The 15,480-nt window shown below is 38.4% G+C and overlaps 1 protein-coding gene across 3 annotated transcripts in view; it reads right to left on the minus strand.

Annotated features, from left to right (window-relative positions):
* lingo2 (leucine rich repeat and Ig domain containing 2) overlaps nucleotides 1-15,480 on the minus strand; it is a 197,064-nt gene that overhangs the window by 127,442 nt on the left and 54,142 nt on the right. For all 3 annotated transcript variants that reach the window (XM_047585685.1, XM_047585686.1, XM_047585684.1), the window contains one exon: nucleotides 7,504-7,610. The gene's annotated coding sequence lies outside the window, so the exon portion shown is untranslated. The remainder of the gene's footprint in view (nucleotides 1-7,503; nucleotides 7,611-15,480) is intronic.

Raw genomic sequence — 15,480 nt, forward strand, 5'->3', positions numbered from 1 at the left:
AAAAGATTCTTTTTTTTTTTCAGCAAAAAATTCCATGAGTTTCAGTTGAATGTCACAGGAAAATTTGTATCATTACCATGACATTTTAATGACGTATCATTACAATGTCACATCGTGTACTAGTAGTGCTAAAATGTGAGAATAAACTGTTAACCAAAGCAGTTCCTCAGCTGCACATACATATTCATAAACTCTATAATCATGAAAAATCACATTCACTTAACTTCAATTATAAAGCAGTAAATGTGCCCCACAGTCTGGGAGATCTTAAGGTTCTGATGCTGGTTTACCTTCTACAGAGACACTCACCGACTGTCAACATGACATCAGCATACAGAGTTATTTATTAAAATGTCTTGCAGCAATGCCGTGCTTCAAAATCTCTCTGTCACACATTTACAGTAGACGTACTGGAGAGCAGCTCAGCACAGTCACACTCTTCCTCCTTGTATTATTGAACAATTTCACTGCAGACACGAGATGCTGAAGGGAGAGTGGAAATCATTCACTTTGTCAGCTCATACCGAACCAACACTCCTGGAGATTTAAACCAGTAACTCTCTGATGAAGACTAATGTCTTTTTCTGTTTGACTGAGAGTGGAATAACGCTGATGTATATGGAATGCCTTCAAACAACACAGTGTCCATTACAGTCAATATGATTTAATATGAAGTAATCTAGTTTAACGATCCTTTTGTCTAGTATGCTTAAAGCCATGGAACAGAATCTTATTTATGTCCAGTTGTCCTCAGTATTTGACTAAATTCTGCAGGCAGGTCTCTTCTAATGTCTTCTGATGGGAAAAAAACACACAGGTATTCAGACACCAAACACATCTGAGCTTAAGGTATCATCATCTATCCTGATGCTGATCGAAATGATCCATCCTCACCAGAAATTACTTAAATACGGCCTTAAACATAGAGTGAATAAAGTTTAAACTATTATAGTTCTTGACTTTTGCCTATGCCTCAGTCTTTTATGTTTGTATTCTGTGTGTTAAATTAAACTTCAGTTTGGACCACTGTTTATGTGAAAGGCGGTACAAAGAGATATAAATTCTTAATAGATTCAAATATACTGATATATAAGCTCAGGCACAAGACCAGACAAGGCTAAGGCCTTTGAATATCTGTCTTAAATTTATCCCTTTAAACATTATATTGGGGGGAGATAATAACATACAATTATTATGTTAGGCAAAATATTTATACTAGACGCCCAATCAAGAACACACCTAGATATAAGAGTCTTAAAATATATATATCGTGTAGCCAATTTTTTATTTTTTTTTGGAAAACATGATAACATAACTGTAAAGTAGTATTACATGACGGTTGGTGTTTTTGTGAAGGGAAGGCCATCTCTGAGTAAAACCCTGCAAGTGAATGAAAGGGCAGTAAAAATTGGAAAAACCCCAGGAGGAGGGGACTACGTATACATTCTACATTCAGCCTGAAATGGGAGCAGATTTCCTCTGTGGAAGAGTGGGATCGTACAGAGCTATAGACATGCTCTTTCACATGTTTATCTTGGTTTCTTGATGGGATGCTGTTATCTGTTTGATTTCTTGAATTTTTTTCCTATATATGTTTCACTTTCTTATTTTTGTCCCGTCTTTTTTCTTTTGTGTGTGTCTTTGTTTGATGTGATGTGCTCTTATCTGTATGCTTGAATGTATCAAAAAAGAAAAAATGTCCAGGTGTGAGACATATACGTACATATATGTATATATTCAGTGTATTTACTGGTTTAAAAAAGCACTTCATTCGACCTACTGCCGCTCTTGTGATTGCTGTACTGATAGTGGGGAGGTCAGCATGATCTATGGGGTGTGCTGGGTGCTGGTTTAGCAAGAATAGCCTGTATGGACGTCTGCTTACTATTCTCCACAGTGATATGGGCACTAGCCCTCTGCAACCTCATGGTAATCATTTTTACAGCCTTTGCTTAATTAAAATGTCACATCCACTGTAGCAATATACAGCAGAGTTCTGTGCAAATTAAAAAGGAATTAGGCTGGCAGATGTGGCCTTAATGGCTTAATCATGCCTTTACGTTCGTTTCAGTAAAATGTGGCCATAGATGAACATTGTTTCAACGCTCACATCCATGAGTCATGCCTCAAAACGAATTGATATGTAAATTTAGAGACAGCTGCAACGGGTATGTTGAAACATCAGCATCTGACAATAAGTCAAAAAATGGAGCATATTGTAATGTAGGAGCCAGTCAGTAGGTAAACATAGCCATTAAACTCAGTGAAATTACCAGGCACTGTGCAGAAGCACTCTGTTGGATGCCTTTCACAGCTGCACTCATACTGTATGCCATTTAACTTGAATGCCTACATTTAGGGGAATGTGAGGAACCGTAGCCACAGTGTATTAGTATGTTCTGCATCAATAGGGCTTCTATTTCAACTTTATACTCTACATATAGTGCTAAGATTCTCAAATATTTTATCCTTCTATCCTCAATTTACACTCTACATACATTTAATTCCTGGAATGTATTATCAAGACACTGAAAAAAACTGAGTGTTAATTAAAGTTCCTCAGTTGTACCCATTAACAGAGCATGGCAAATTACATTTTTCTGATCTCTGTGGTCATGAGTGCATTGTGCTATCCCACCTTAAAGCCATCACTGACTACATCCCATGTCCTTTCTGTTCATATACAGAGCCAACAGGTCTGCAGTAAATGATGCAGTAAATATGACCTTCCACTTCATGGACTCGTCATGAACCTGAGCAAGGACCTTTTGTGCATTTTAGGTCCACCTTCAAAACCATCATCCTCAGACCTGCTGCAGGACAAGCCCTCAAAGCCAAATAAAGCTAGAAAAACACATCAGTCTCTGAGTCATGGACCTAAACAGCCACACCTCTAGTCACCTCCAGATATTGACTGACCATCTGGTGCAGTCAAAATAACTTGAAACTCATTGCTTTTGCTTCCTTGGAACCATCATCAACAAAGACCTCAAGTGTGAGCTGAACAAGATTTCTCTAACCCAAAAAGTGCAACAGAGCATGCATTTCCTGCAACAGCTGAAGAAGTTCAAATGGCCAAAAACAATGACGGTGAACTTCCACAGCTCCATTACAGAGTCCATCCTCACCTCCTCCACCACCATCTGCTATGCTGCTGCTACCACTGAGGACAAAGGCAGACTGTAGCGAGTCATTGGTTCTGCTGAGGAGGTGACTGGCTGTCATCTCTTCAGGACCTGCGTGCCTCGCTCAGTCTGAGGTGGGCAGCAAAGACTGCAGCTGATCCCTCCCACGACAGACACAAACTTTGTGAGACATTCCCCATGAGGCTGTGGTGAATCAGGGCCAAAGACTACCGCCTTGAGAAGACCAACACTTGACAGTCCTGCATAAATAACTCCATAAAGCTCACTCCTGTCTACTGTGATCCAGTGTATGCGTTTGGAGATACAGCACATTTAAGTGAAGAACAATATCGCAATATTGGAAACTGAATTTGCTATAATTACTTTAGTAATGGAAAACAGCCAGAAAAGAAGAAAATGTGTGATTACCATACATGTCTTTTACACTAATCACATAACCTCAATATAAAGGAAGGTTAATTGTAAATGCAATGGAAATGCAACTTGTGTTTTAGCATTTTAATCCTGCAGTTCCAACTTCTTACCTGATGTCAAACTGCTGTCCACTTATCTCTCCAGCATTGCCAAGGATGGATCCAAGTCTTCTCAATATTCAGAGTTACAAATATACTCTAAATTGTACCCTTACTTCCCATACAGTGCATGAGATTTTCTGGGTTGTTCTACCTAAAGTATGTTTGTCTTTCCTTTCACCACTACTGCCTTTTCCTCTGAAAGTGTAATATTCAGAATGAATGTAGGGAGACTAAATTAAGGGACCCAATTTGAAGCGGCACCACTTCACTGATAAGCTGTACCAGTGATCTGTGAGAGCACTCAGGGTCTGCTACATTATGACAATACAGAGGAATAAAGCAGATGAAAGAGAATAGTCTGGCAAGAGCAGAAATCAGATGGGCAGAGGGAGAAGAAAAAAATCTGAAGTCTAATTGTGTTATGCCTCACAGCAGCAAGGGAGTTCAGAGAGACGCATTTTCTTTCTACAAGTCGTTCAGCACAGTCCCTTCCCCAATGTGGTCGCATTAAATTCCAACCTGTCCCAAGCTTGTTTGCCACATCTTCCATAGATGCCTTTTTTTTTTTTTTTTTTTTAAAGGTTTTTAAGGTAAAGGTTTTTTTAGGTAACCAAGCTCCTTAGGTTTGACCAGAAAGGCTACTGGCATTTGAGGCTGTGTATTTAGGCATGTGGGCAATATGTGTCTGACACCCTTCAAGTCACTCTGTATCAACTGCCCTTTGGGAAGAAAATGTCATTTGGAAAGCTCTAAGCATTGGGAAGCAACACTGAGGCCAATGATTCACTAATCTATTTTGTCCTTTCACCCTGTTTTGTTTCTTGACGAAATATGATTAGTGTGGTAGGACTTGCATTCAAACTAGACGGGCCTGTCCAGGAAGTGAGCCAATTCAGGGTGCACATCTAATTTTCCTGTTCTGATCTTTATTCTTTACAATATATCTCTGCCTAAAGAGACAGAGTATTAGATTTAAAGTACCCATGAGGTTAAAACCAATGTATATGTGTTTTATATCATATGTCACTGGCCAACACTGACATTGCAGGAAGTTGTTTGGTAGGTATTCTTAGGGGTGTTATGAGTTTTCCATTTCCTTTTACGTAATTTACAAATGTTGATGACTCATCTTACACAGTGTCATTTGTTCTTAACAGTCTTTAGTTTTCCTTGTTGAGAACACATCACAAGACAATCTCCGTAACCGCGTGGAGAGAAAAAAAAAACAACACCAACAAAAACACCAAACAAACATACAAAAAGAACAGAGCCTGCGTGAAATCATGTTAGTAATTGTTGCTGCCATCTGATTAATCAGTATCTCCCTTTATATGTAACCATTTCCCACAGCTTTTTATACAAACATCTTTCATTTCCAGCTCATATGTGAGATGTTCCATCACAAGTATATCATCTATAATTGACATCCACTGGTTATAACTTCCAGTATCAGACTTAAGCCGGTTCTTAGTAATGGTCTTCTTTCCAGCCACCAGAAGTATCCTGATGTATTGGTCTCCTACATACACCGCACCCTCCAAATGACCGAGGTGCAATACAAGACAGGATTTAGGAATCACATATCCCAAAACATCACAGAGAACTGAGTGAACTTTACCCCAGAAGGGTTGTATTTTTGTGCAGTTTCAAAACGTGTGTGTGTGGTCTGGATCCATCTGGTTGCATAATCTCCAACATAGCTGCTGAACTTTTATCCATACAGAACCACCATGGCCTTTGGAATAGCTTGGTTATAAGCTTGTACAAGTAGCGTACAAGTAGTTGTTTTAATACTTTTGATATAATAGTTCCTCATTTGCAGATATCTAAATAAGTCCTGATTTCTTAGATTATGTGTATTCTTTAGTTCCTGAACACTTTTAATTTTACTTCTTTTAATAGTTGTACATATGGCTGTAATTCCTTTTTCTGCCCAATACTTAAATCTAACATGCAAATTCATACCATATATGTGGAATACCATATATTTAAAGTAAAAGATATCACTGGGTTAAGATGATGGGTATTTTAATGTACACATTTCAATAACTTTCATTTTACCACATTTATCCTATCATTTAATCCCAGTGGGTAGGTAAACCATCTGTCAATATCTCCCCTTATGTTTTTCTCAATCTGACCATAGTTACTATACAATTTAGAAAAAAGATCTTTAGTCATGTTTATTCCCAAATATTTGATTGATTTTGCTTCCTAGTTTATCTGCCATTTCCTAAGTTCTTGGTTTGGTGAATAGTTAAACATGAGGATTTGAGTTTTAAGTATATTTACTTCATAACCCGAATAAGAACCAAATCTTTCAAGAGTTTGTGTAAGCTGCTTGAATGAATTGCCTGGGTCTTTTAAATAAATCATAATGTCATCCGCGAACAAACTTATTACAGGTTCTTGTTTATTCATTTCTATACCTTTTATTGAACTGTCTTGTCTGACCATCTGGGCTAATGGCTCGATGTATAGGGCAAACAGTGTGGGGCTGAGGCAGCAGCCCTGTCTGGTTCCTCTCTCCAAGACAAATCTTTCTGACAGAGAGTCATTGACCTTTATTCTAGCTGTAGGTTTGTTATAGATAGACCTGATGCATTGAATTGACTTTGTGTTGAATCCAAATTTTCCCAAAGTTAAATATAAGAATTCCCAATTGACTCTATCAAAAGCCTTTTCCACATCTAAGCTGATCAAAGCTGCTTGTATGTTGTCTTTATGGATTTTATGTATAATATGCAATGTTCTTCTGATATTATTGCATTTGTCTATTCTTAACAAACCCACTTTGATCCTCATCTACTAAGTCTGGTACAAATGATTGGGGTCTAGTTGATACAATTGAAGTGTACATTTTGTAGTCGACATTTAGTACTAAAATCAGTATATAATTCTGGCAATTCTCCTTACACAGTGTAATTTTACATACAATGAAACACTTAACACACACACATAATTAGGTCTCTCTTTACCATTAGTAGCCCTGACAGTTCTTACCTGTGACATGTATCATACAGCTTCAACATATATGGGCTGTGACCATCACCAGAAGAAAGTTTTAAATAAGCAAAAGCCCTCAAATCAACTGTAATCACACACTCTCTTGCATAGTGTATCATATTGTTTGTCTGACATCTTTGCATCACATCCATAACTACTACTAACATCGGGTCTATTGGACATAAATGTTGGGAAAGACAAGGTCATCTATCCATGAAAAATCTCAGACAGCAGCAAGACTGGTTCCTTCCCACTTTCTACTTCCTACAAGCCAAGTACGAGAACAACTGTAACATACAGTATATTACACCACAGTGCTGACCATGGTTAAGAGCATACTTGTAAATATGTAAATGTAGCCCAACAGGTGTTGTGATAATTACAGAAAATCCTACTTGAACTCAAGTTGGGGCTAAAAAAAATCCCTCATTACGTGGCATATATTGTAAATACTGAGTAATTGGGCTTTCACTGTCAGGGAAGCAAAACAGTGGAGCAGATGACTCAGTGACATCAGAACTGCTAGATGAATATCCATTATAAATACACAGGGTGTGTTTCAAACGTGGCTCACATACACTGTTCTGTTTTATGCCTCAATTTATATAGATTTTAGTTGCATTGCTTGTCTTTTAAACAACCTTCCCATTTAACGTGTGTTTAATGTGTATGTGTGCTGGCAAAAGTGTTTTGTATTAACTAATACCTTAATATTGTAGGGTATACTTGTTTAGGTTCCTTTTTTATAATGTTTTGTTCTAACCCTTTAAAAAAAAAAGAAAGACAGCGGAACACAATCTATGATTACTAGAAAATATGGATTTATCTTGACATACCTGCTGGGCCTCCCAATGTCAGATGTCCCTTTGCAAGTTACAGAAGCTAGGAAGTCCTTCAGAAAATCCCCAGTGTGACTCTATTCACAGGTCACTTATTCCAGGGTCTGAAAGAAAAGAAAAAAAAATCACCAATCTGAGCGGACACTGAGACTGAGCTCACAAATTTAGCCGACTCAGCCGCCACAAATGCCCAGCGATCCAGGATAAACATCCTTGAAGAAATGTCAGTCCAAGGAAGAACATTAGCTCAACTACACCAGGGCAGTAGCCAAGAAAAGACTGGTATGACATATGCACAGTATCCTTCTCCTTGCCTGGTCAACTTGATCATTTTTCTGCTTAAACAGCTGTCAGAGAATGGCTCATTACACCATCATTTCAGCTGGAGAAGACAAGTGAGTTGCAGGGCTCATGCCATTCACAGTGAATATGCCTTACTGACACACACTGTTGAAATGCATGTGAGCAACAGTTTAAAGGAGCTAGTTAAAGCACAAATGAAGCTAGCCAAATTTTAAGATATCTTTTGTCACTTTTTTCCACAGAAAAGCAGATCTACTGACATTAGCTATTTATGTGTAATTCAGTCCTGCCTGGTAAATCTGCAGTCACCAAGGCCTTCTGTTGTATGAGTGGGAGCAGCATGTGCAGTCGAGCACAAAGCTGCCAGACTGACAATTCATCGCAAAACAGACACACGAAATGTGAAGCTATGGCTTACTTTTTCTTGAATCTCAGTATGTTTTGCGTTTTGTGAAACGTAATGGAAAAAAAAAAAAAGGATATGCATGTATTCAGCATGCAAACATCTGGCCTGTCAGATGGAGCCCTGGATCCATGGGTCATGCATTCACACTAATCAGATGGAGCCCCAGCTAGCAATGGATCAGCAATGGATAAAACTGTTAGGAGACTGTTAACATTATAGTGTATACAGTATGCCACCTTTTTCCACATTGTTAAATAAATTAGAGTTTGAATGCTGGTTACATTTGTTGTGTTATGCTAATGTGACAGAACTGTAACAACGTGCAGGTAAAACTCAGAGTGTTACTATTATTATGGAGCCACACAATCAGGTTGGTGTTTTAGAAGGGCCATCTCTTGATAAAACCCTGCAAATGAATGAAAGGGCAGTAAAAATTGGAAAAACCCCAGTAAGAGGGGGGGCTGCTGGAACAGCGAGTGTAGATGTCTTCTATTGTAGCTTCAGTCTGTTTGGTGGTGAGGTTAGCTAAATATTGCTAAGTAGTTCATTTATTGCAAGGCATACCATCATTGCAATATTAAACAATGTTAAAAAAATTGTCTAATTTAAAGTTATCACCACAATGGACTGTGGGTAAACTCAGTTGACAACAACTGGCCTTTATGCATTTGTTGATGGAATACATGCTAGCCCTTTCATTATTTACAATTTATACTTATCCCCAGTGGGGATCAATAAAGTACAATCTTATCAACAACTGCTAAAGTTGGGCTTTGCACTACAGTAAGGAATGATTATGTATAAGATTCTCCTAACTTTTCCTATCTTTATCTTTGTTTTGTTTGTCTCCATCTCTTTGTGAAAGAAAGAAGCCAATGAGATGTGAACGCAACTTATATTACCATGCTCAGCATGCTACGTCTGGATCATAAGAGATTATGAGATAGTGATAGATAAAAAAAAAAACAAAAAACAAAAAAAACTTTAGGTCCCAACAGTCTTAATGCCATCTGGAAATTATGCACTATATCAGCAGTACTAGCTTTTTCAGAGATGCTTGCTGAGTCACATCTAAGCTACTTAAATAGGCCAAATTTACTGTAGGAAAAATGTAGTTCCCTTGAACTAAAATAGTTTGATGCAGCGGACACTAAACATGTGAGCAGTGGTTGCTGACACCTAAGGAGCCCTCACCTCTTTCACTGACTTACCAATGCAGCTATTTTCATCCCACCCACTGTATAGCCTAATCCACTGTTGGAGGATTTGTGCGCTGTAGTACACAGCAATTGTGCTGCGGCAAAATGAGGGTGGCTTAATTGGAGCAAAGGCTTAATGAGGGACCCTTGAGGATTATCATCTGTGGCTTAGAAATGGCCCAGGTAGCAGGAGACACGGTCAAAAGGATCAGCTCACTGCTCTCAGATTGGAGTGACAGTGCTGAGCTGCAACTGTGCCAGTGGAATCCTTGAATTCTTCTTTTTTTATTTTTTTCCTCAGGATGGTCCTTGGAGAGAGGTGAACTAACATGAAAATCTCCGTGGAAAATATGGCTGCAGGACCAACAACATCCTGTAGCAGCTGGAGGACATGTAATGGAGCATTTACTCACTAATTTGCCTTATTCAAGCTTGGTTCATATTACTATATTTGGATTTTAAAAAATAGTAAATTGTGTTTTAGTAAATTAAATTTCCCATTGATATTAAGATGATCCAGTGTCAATGAAAGCTGTACTGAAATTTGTAAGTAAGTATAGTAGCATTTTTGATTTTTGATCAGAATAGAAACCAAAAACAAAGTGCAACAGTTGAATGGCTACAAGTTAGCTTCATCAGTGACTCATCTATTTGTCCTTTTCTTAACAAGCTGGCTAATCATTTGGTCTAAAAAATGAAATAAAACCAGTCATCACAAATCCCTACAATGCAGTCGTCAGTTTGCTTAAATTCATGTCCTCAGTCAAAAAACTGTATAAAACCATACAATGCAGAGCTCACCTTCATAAAACACAAACTGATACTCCAGGTTTTCAACAACTGGTTAGTGGAGTACAGAATATTTTTCTTGAAAATAGACAAAAGTTCAGTTGATTAATAGTTCCAATTATTTTTCTGTCAATTTACCAATCTCTGTTCATTTTACTATTTTAAAGTTGCTGTATATATTAACATTTGATAAACTGATAAAAAAAATGATTGCACCATGATATAAAGGTAAAGCAGACACTTCACCTGCTCTCCAAACTGTTTATTTCTCCAAGAAGCCTGTCTCCACTTGACAGCCGCAAATCAGATATGACTGACCAAGATAAATGGTTAGGCTCTAAAGTCAGATCAATTCAATCTAGCAACTGTCCTTGCAGGAACAAAAGGCCACACTGTCAACAAGGCTCAACTCACTTCAGTGCTTATTCACTGTCTTTTTGTCCTTGTTACGTAAATACCAGAAACTGAATATTTTGCTTTCTAAAAGGTGTCATTGTTGAGCGTTATAGTAGTTCACTCCCCACGTGCTTGCTTTTAGTTATCGAGTATTTTTTTTCTTCCAGTGAAGCCCTGGAGGCTATGAGTTTCTTATGTGCAATAAAACCCTTTCAATCACTGGCTTGTTTCCTTAAGCCTATGCAGTACATCACCGCTTCCCTGCTGGATTTATGACCTGACTTTACATCTTTTAACAGGAGTTATTTCACATTCAGTTCTGTAGGTTTCAAGGTCTGAGCTCAGTCAGTCTGAAGATGAGGCGTGCGTCGACATCTGCAACGCTGTTACTCAGCACAAACCCCAGGCAGGATTTTATTAAGACACGAAGGACAAGGCAAAGTTTGTGCCTTCAGTTCAACTGATGACACAAACGTGCCAAAGGAGGCTTTTAGGCCTGGCTGCATTGATCCAAGGCTCAATTAAATGAGATGCAAAATAAGGAGCACTATGAGTAAATTTCCAGTCTCGGCTCTACATTGTGTCCAAGTGTGTTTTGCTGAGGACTGACATATATAGCCTTCTCATAATGTCCCTGCTTTAGCCTGGCTTATGAATTTCTTTGTGAAAGCAGGCTTAGTGAATATAAACGGAAGCCCTGCCTTACAGTGTTACCATTTGATATGTATTATAATCACATTAGAGTATTTTCACTAATTAACACACATACATCTTACTGTGGTGGTATTTTATCTCCAAGATATATGCAGATGGAACTACCTGACTGCGTCAGTTGCACACATAATGACACACTTAAAGCAAAACATGCAGAATTAATGTAATGAATACAACCGTTCCCTTTTAAAGTGTCTGACTTATGGAGCTCTTAAAGCAACTATTTATAGAGGTTTGGTCCGGGTTTGGCTTATAACTGAACATATTTTCTATCTCAAAGATTGCCTTCTGCACTGAAGCAAAGAAAGTCCTTTCCAAAACCTTACCAGCTTTTATTTGTCAAACTAAATTTAAATGAACAAATCAAATCAACATGGGTGTGACCACCCTGTGCCATGCACAACATTTTGAGAGGTACACTGTCAGTCAAAAGTTTGGACACACCTTCTCATTCAATTCAGTGAGAGGGTTTTGACTGGTAGTGTAGGTTGTTCCAGCTGTGGAGGATCATGCTGCAGATAGGGTTTGGGAAGACTCGGATGCCTTCCTGGTGGAAAAGAATCTAAACATTGGGTAACAGTTGGTACTGTATATTGCTTATGGTTTAAAAATGCGTTATGCCATATCATAGCACGTTTCAAGGAAATGAATTTCCATTGCCAACAAAAAAAGATGCTGTTTTCAAAGGACTTGTGTCATATTTACTTTGCGAATCAATTAGATGGTGCGACTTAGCCACCTCTCCATGTACAGCTGCTCCCAGCCATCCTCCAACCGTCCTCTATTTCTATCTGTCTTCAGACAATAAACCTGAATAAACAAACGGCATATTCAGCACTTCTACTTTCTTTTTAAACACACAAAGGAAACATGAATAAAAATGTCAGCATGTTTGGAAACACACAGATTATTAGCTCAAAGGTTCACTAAAATGTCTCGAATAAATCGCAAAAAGTTCTAGGTCGCAGAGACATCTCTCTGCAGGCAGTCTGCATTAAACCAAGAAAGAAAATGTCAGTTCTTTAAATATACACAGATGGTGAGGAGGAGATGAAGGCAAAACCACCTGCCATGGTATATCAATAATGAAGAAATAAAGAAACACAAAGAAAAAGAATAAATTAACATTCAGCAGATAAAGAAACTATATCTTTGGTCCAAAGTCTGAACAAGAGCCACTAAACTCAACGTCCCGGGAAAAGATTAAAAAAGGCTGGAAAAGGAAAACACTTATGCTTTTGGTCGCATGCTGAGAGCTCAGTGGCCACCACAGAGTAATGCTGCATGAGTGCTTCCCCCAACAAAGGTTTATTGCATCATTGCTTCGTGGCACACATTGTCTGAGTCAGACTCCTGCAGTGTTTCAACCTTTGGACCTTGCTTTATGAGGTCAGTTTTAGACAATTGCAGAGGCACGACCGAAGCTGGAGCTCGCTCCCACTCTCTAATGCAAGGGTTACAGAAGACAGTGTCGGACTAAAGCAGTCGTTCTGATGCGCGCAATACAACCCTGACTTTAATTAAGAATGTTAAAGTAAAACCAAAAGACATCTTGGTTCTCAACTGAGTACGTTTTAGAATGGTTTGGTGGTCTCATTAGTCAACGTATATTTTACATGAGACTTTTCAATTAGGTTTACATACAAGCCTAAGTATTTTTGTCTAGAAAAAGATGATGGTTTTGGATAAAAGTGACCTTTTCTATGTTACCATGGTGACGAGTTCCGCCCAGGCTGGGGGATTTTTACATGCGCTTCACCGCAGGTTGTTTCATGAGTAAACACCAATTGTTTTAATCTCCTTCAAAAACTAACCACTACTGTGTTGTTCTAGTGAGGTCAGTTTGCTAGAAATATAACACATATACCACTGTATGTTAGTGCTTCTAATGAAACACATATTAAACGAAATAGAGCTGTTGTTTTTGAAAACAACTCTATTGGACAGTCAGTGCTTTGTACAATTATGTCTGATAAACACAGCAGTGTGAGCGAGCATAAATTGAAGAAAGATTACCATGCAGCTGATTCTACATCTTGTTATTTTAATCTTGTAAAAGTCTCTGATTTAGCATCAGTCAATGTCAGGAAGCCAGGTGTCGAATAAGAGTGTAATGAAGAAAAACTTATGTAAGCATGTTGACTCATTATTATTATTATTGTTATTGAGATTGATTGTTTTTAACCCAGCTGTAAATAGCTGTTAAAGAACTAATTCATATTTACTTACTTTACATTACATGCAATCACCTGATTAAATGCATGGAATTCAACTCCTTTAAATGCTGCATTGTGTCCCTCTGTGATTTATTAGTCCACCTAGTCCTTCCTGCAGACCCCTTCAGTATCTCTGAAAATGTTCTTTTTGTCTCCCTTTTGTCATGTACAACATGCATGTTTTACACAGTGTATTAAGGCACGGGAAGTCATTTAAAACTGCTGGTCTTAAGCCCTAACACCACCCACACAAGTGCACATATGACGTGAGACTGTGGGAGCTCTGATGTGAAAGCACATGCCACCAAATCCACAGTTAATTGGACACTTCCTTCACAACAGGCTGGTGGTAAACAGCAGCAAGGAAACAACAAGCCTGAGAGGAGGAAATAGCTCAGATAAGGAAACCAACAGCAGATGTGCTGTCCTCTGCATTACATTGTGTTTGGAACAACACTTCTTTGACTGCATAATCCTCTGCATTCTGCTTAACTGATTAGGCTCACCATGCTTAACAGCTGGTATCTTAGCCCAATTTGTCTGGCTTGGAATTGTTGAGCAGAATCATGTCTGTTGCATTCTTCACGCCAAAAGGACATTTGTGTGTAGAAAATGGTCAGCAGCCAGGTACTGAGGAGGGATTGCACATGATCAAAAAGGATTTCATGGAAGCAGATTGAGAGAAAGGACTTATGAAAATATAGCACTGCATTGTGCTGGATGTCTCAGTTCTCATGAGGCAGTCCACATGAGGTTATTTAACTGCAGGGGGATGAGAGGGTTTAGGAAGATATCCAGCTCATCAGAAACCGTTCCATCCTGCTGAGGTCTCAAAGGCAAGTGAACTTACTGTACATTTGACTCCCCTAGAGACCTACTGGGCATTTCATTAATGCAGCTTCTGTTGTTTTTCGATTTTTCGCATTTGTTTCAGTTTACATTTGTCCAGTTTTACAAAGCAGCAGCCAGTCGGTTTCACGATTGTAATTACAGGTGGAAATGTGCTGTGCTACAATGATATATTACATAAACATACATGAACAAGGTAACATGTCATGTTTTCATTAACTATAATTACTACCATTTCCTATTAACGGATAAGCTTGGAGAAGATGAGTGTTTTGTCACTCATCATGCTGTTTGTGATTTTTTCCTGCCCCACGGTGCCAGTGACGCAAGCACATGTAACTCCAATTACTCTTGAAGAAATCAAACTGCAGGGAGAACACAAGCTGACAAAGGTGACAGGAAACCAGCTGTATTTTATTTTAAGGTTGGAACCTTCAGTCTGGTTGATGTGGCTACACTCTCAATTTATTGCATTATAAGCTGCGATCTATAGTTGTAAACCTTGGCATGAAGTTAAGGTTTAATCGCCCAGTTACGTCAAAGCTGATGGAACTGGGGCACTACATTAACAACACTGAAGTGTATCAGCATTGAAAAGGAGTTGGCACAATAATGCTCTGCAGCTCAAGTAATCAGTGTAGAATTTCTGCTGGAAATAAGAGGCAGGTCGTATTTAGTCTGCACATAAAGAGCTCAGTTGTTCTTGCACGCAACATTACACAGCATGAATTTCCTTTTTTATTATTATTTTTTACGACACAACTTGCAAGGCATATAACCAGATCATGGTCATACGATGTAACAGTGTTAACTCAGTTCTGGCTAAAGATTCTTTGAGCTGAAATAGACCCTATCATAATAAAAACAGAGGTTGCAACAAGCTTTTCTGTCATTTCCAATGGTTACAATGTAATCCCAGGAAATAGACTGTATAAATAAAGATGCTGTGTGATGCTTTTCTGTCAAACCCAGGAACATTAATTTAAGATTAAAATATTTGTTTTGAAATCATTGTATTTAAAGGGTTCAATTAAAAAAAAAAATCTTTGATTACAGTCGTAGTTTCTTGGTTTGGTTGTCTTTATTTCAACCTTTGCATCTT

The sequence above is a fragment of the Mugil cephalus genome, chromosome 5 (genome assembly GCF_022458985.1).
Source record: "Mugil cephalus isolate CIBA_MC_2020 chromosome 5, CIBA_Mcephalus_1.1, whole genome shotgun sequence".
In the NCBI taxonomy this organism is placed as follows: domain Eukaryota; kingdom Metazoa; phylum Chordata; class Actinopteri; order Mugiliformes; family Mugilidae; genus Mugil; species Mugil cephalus.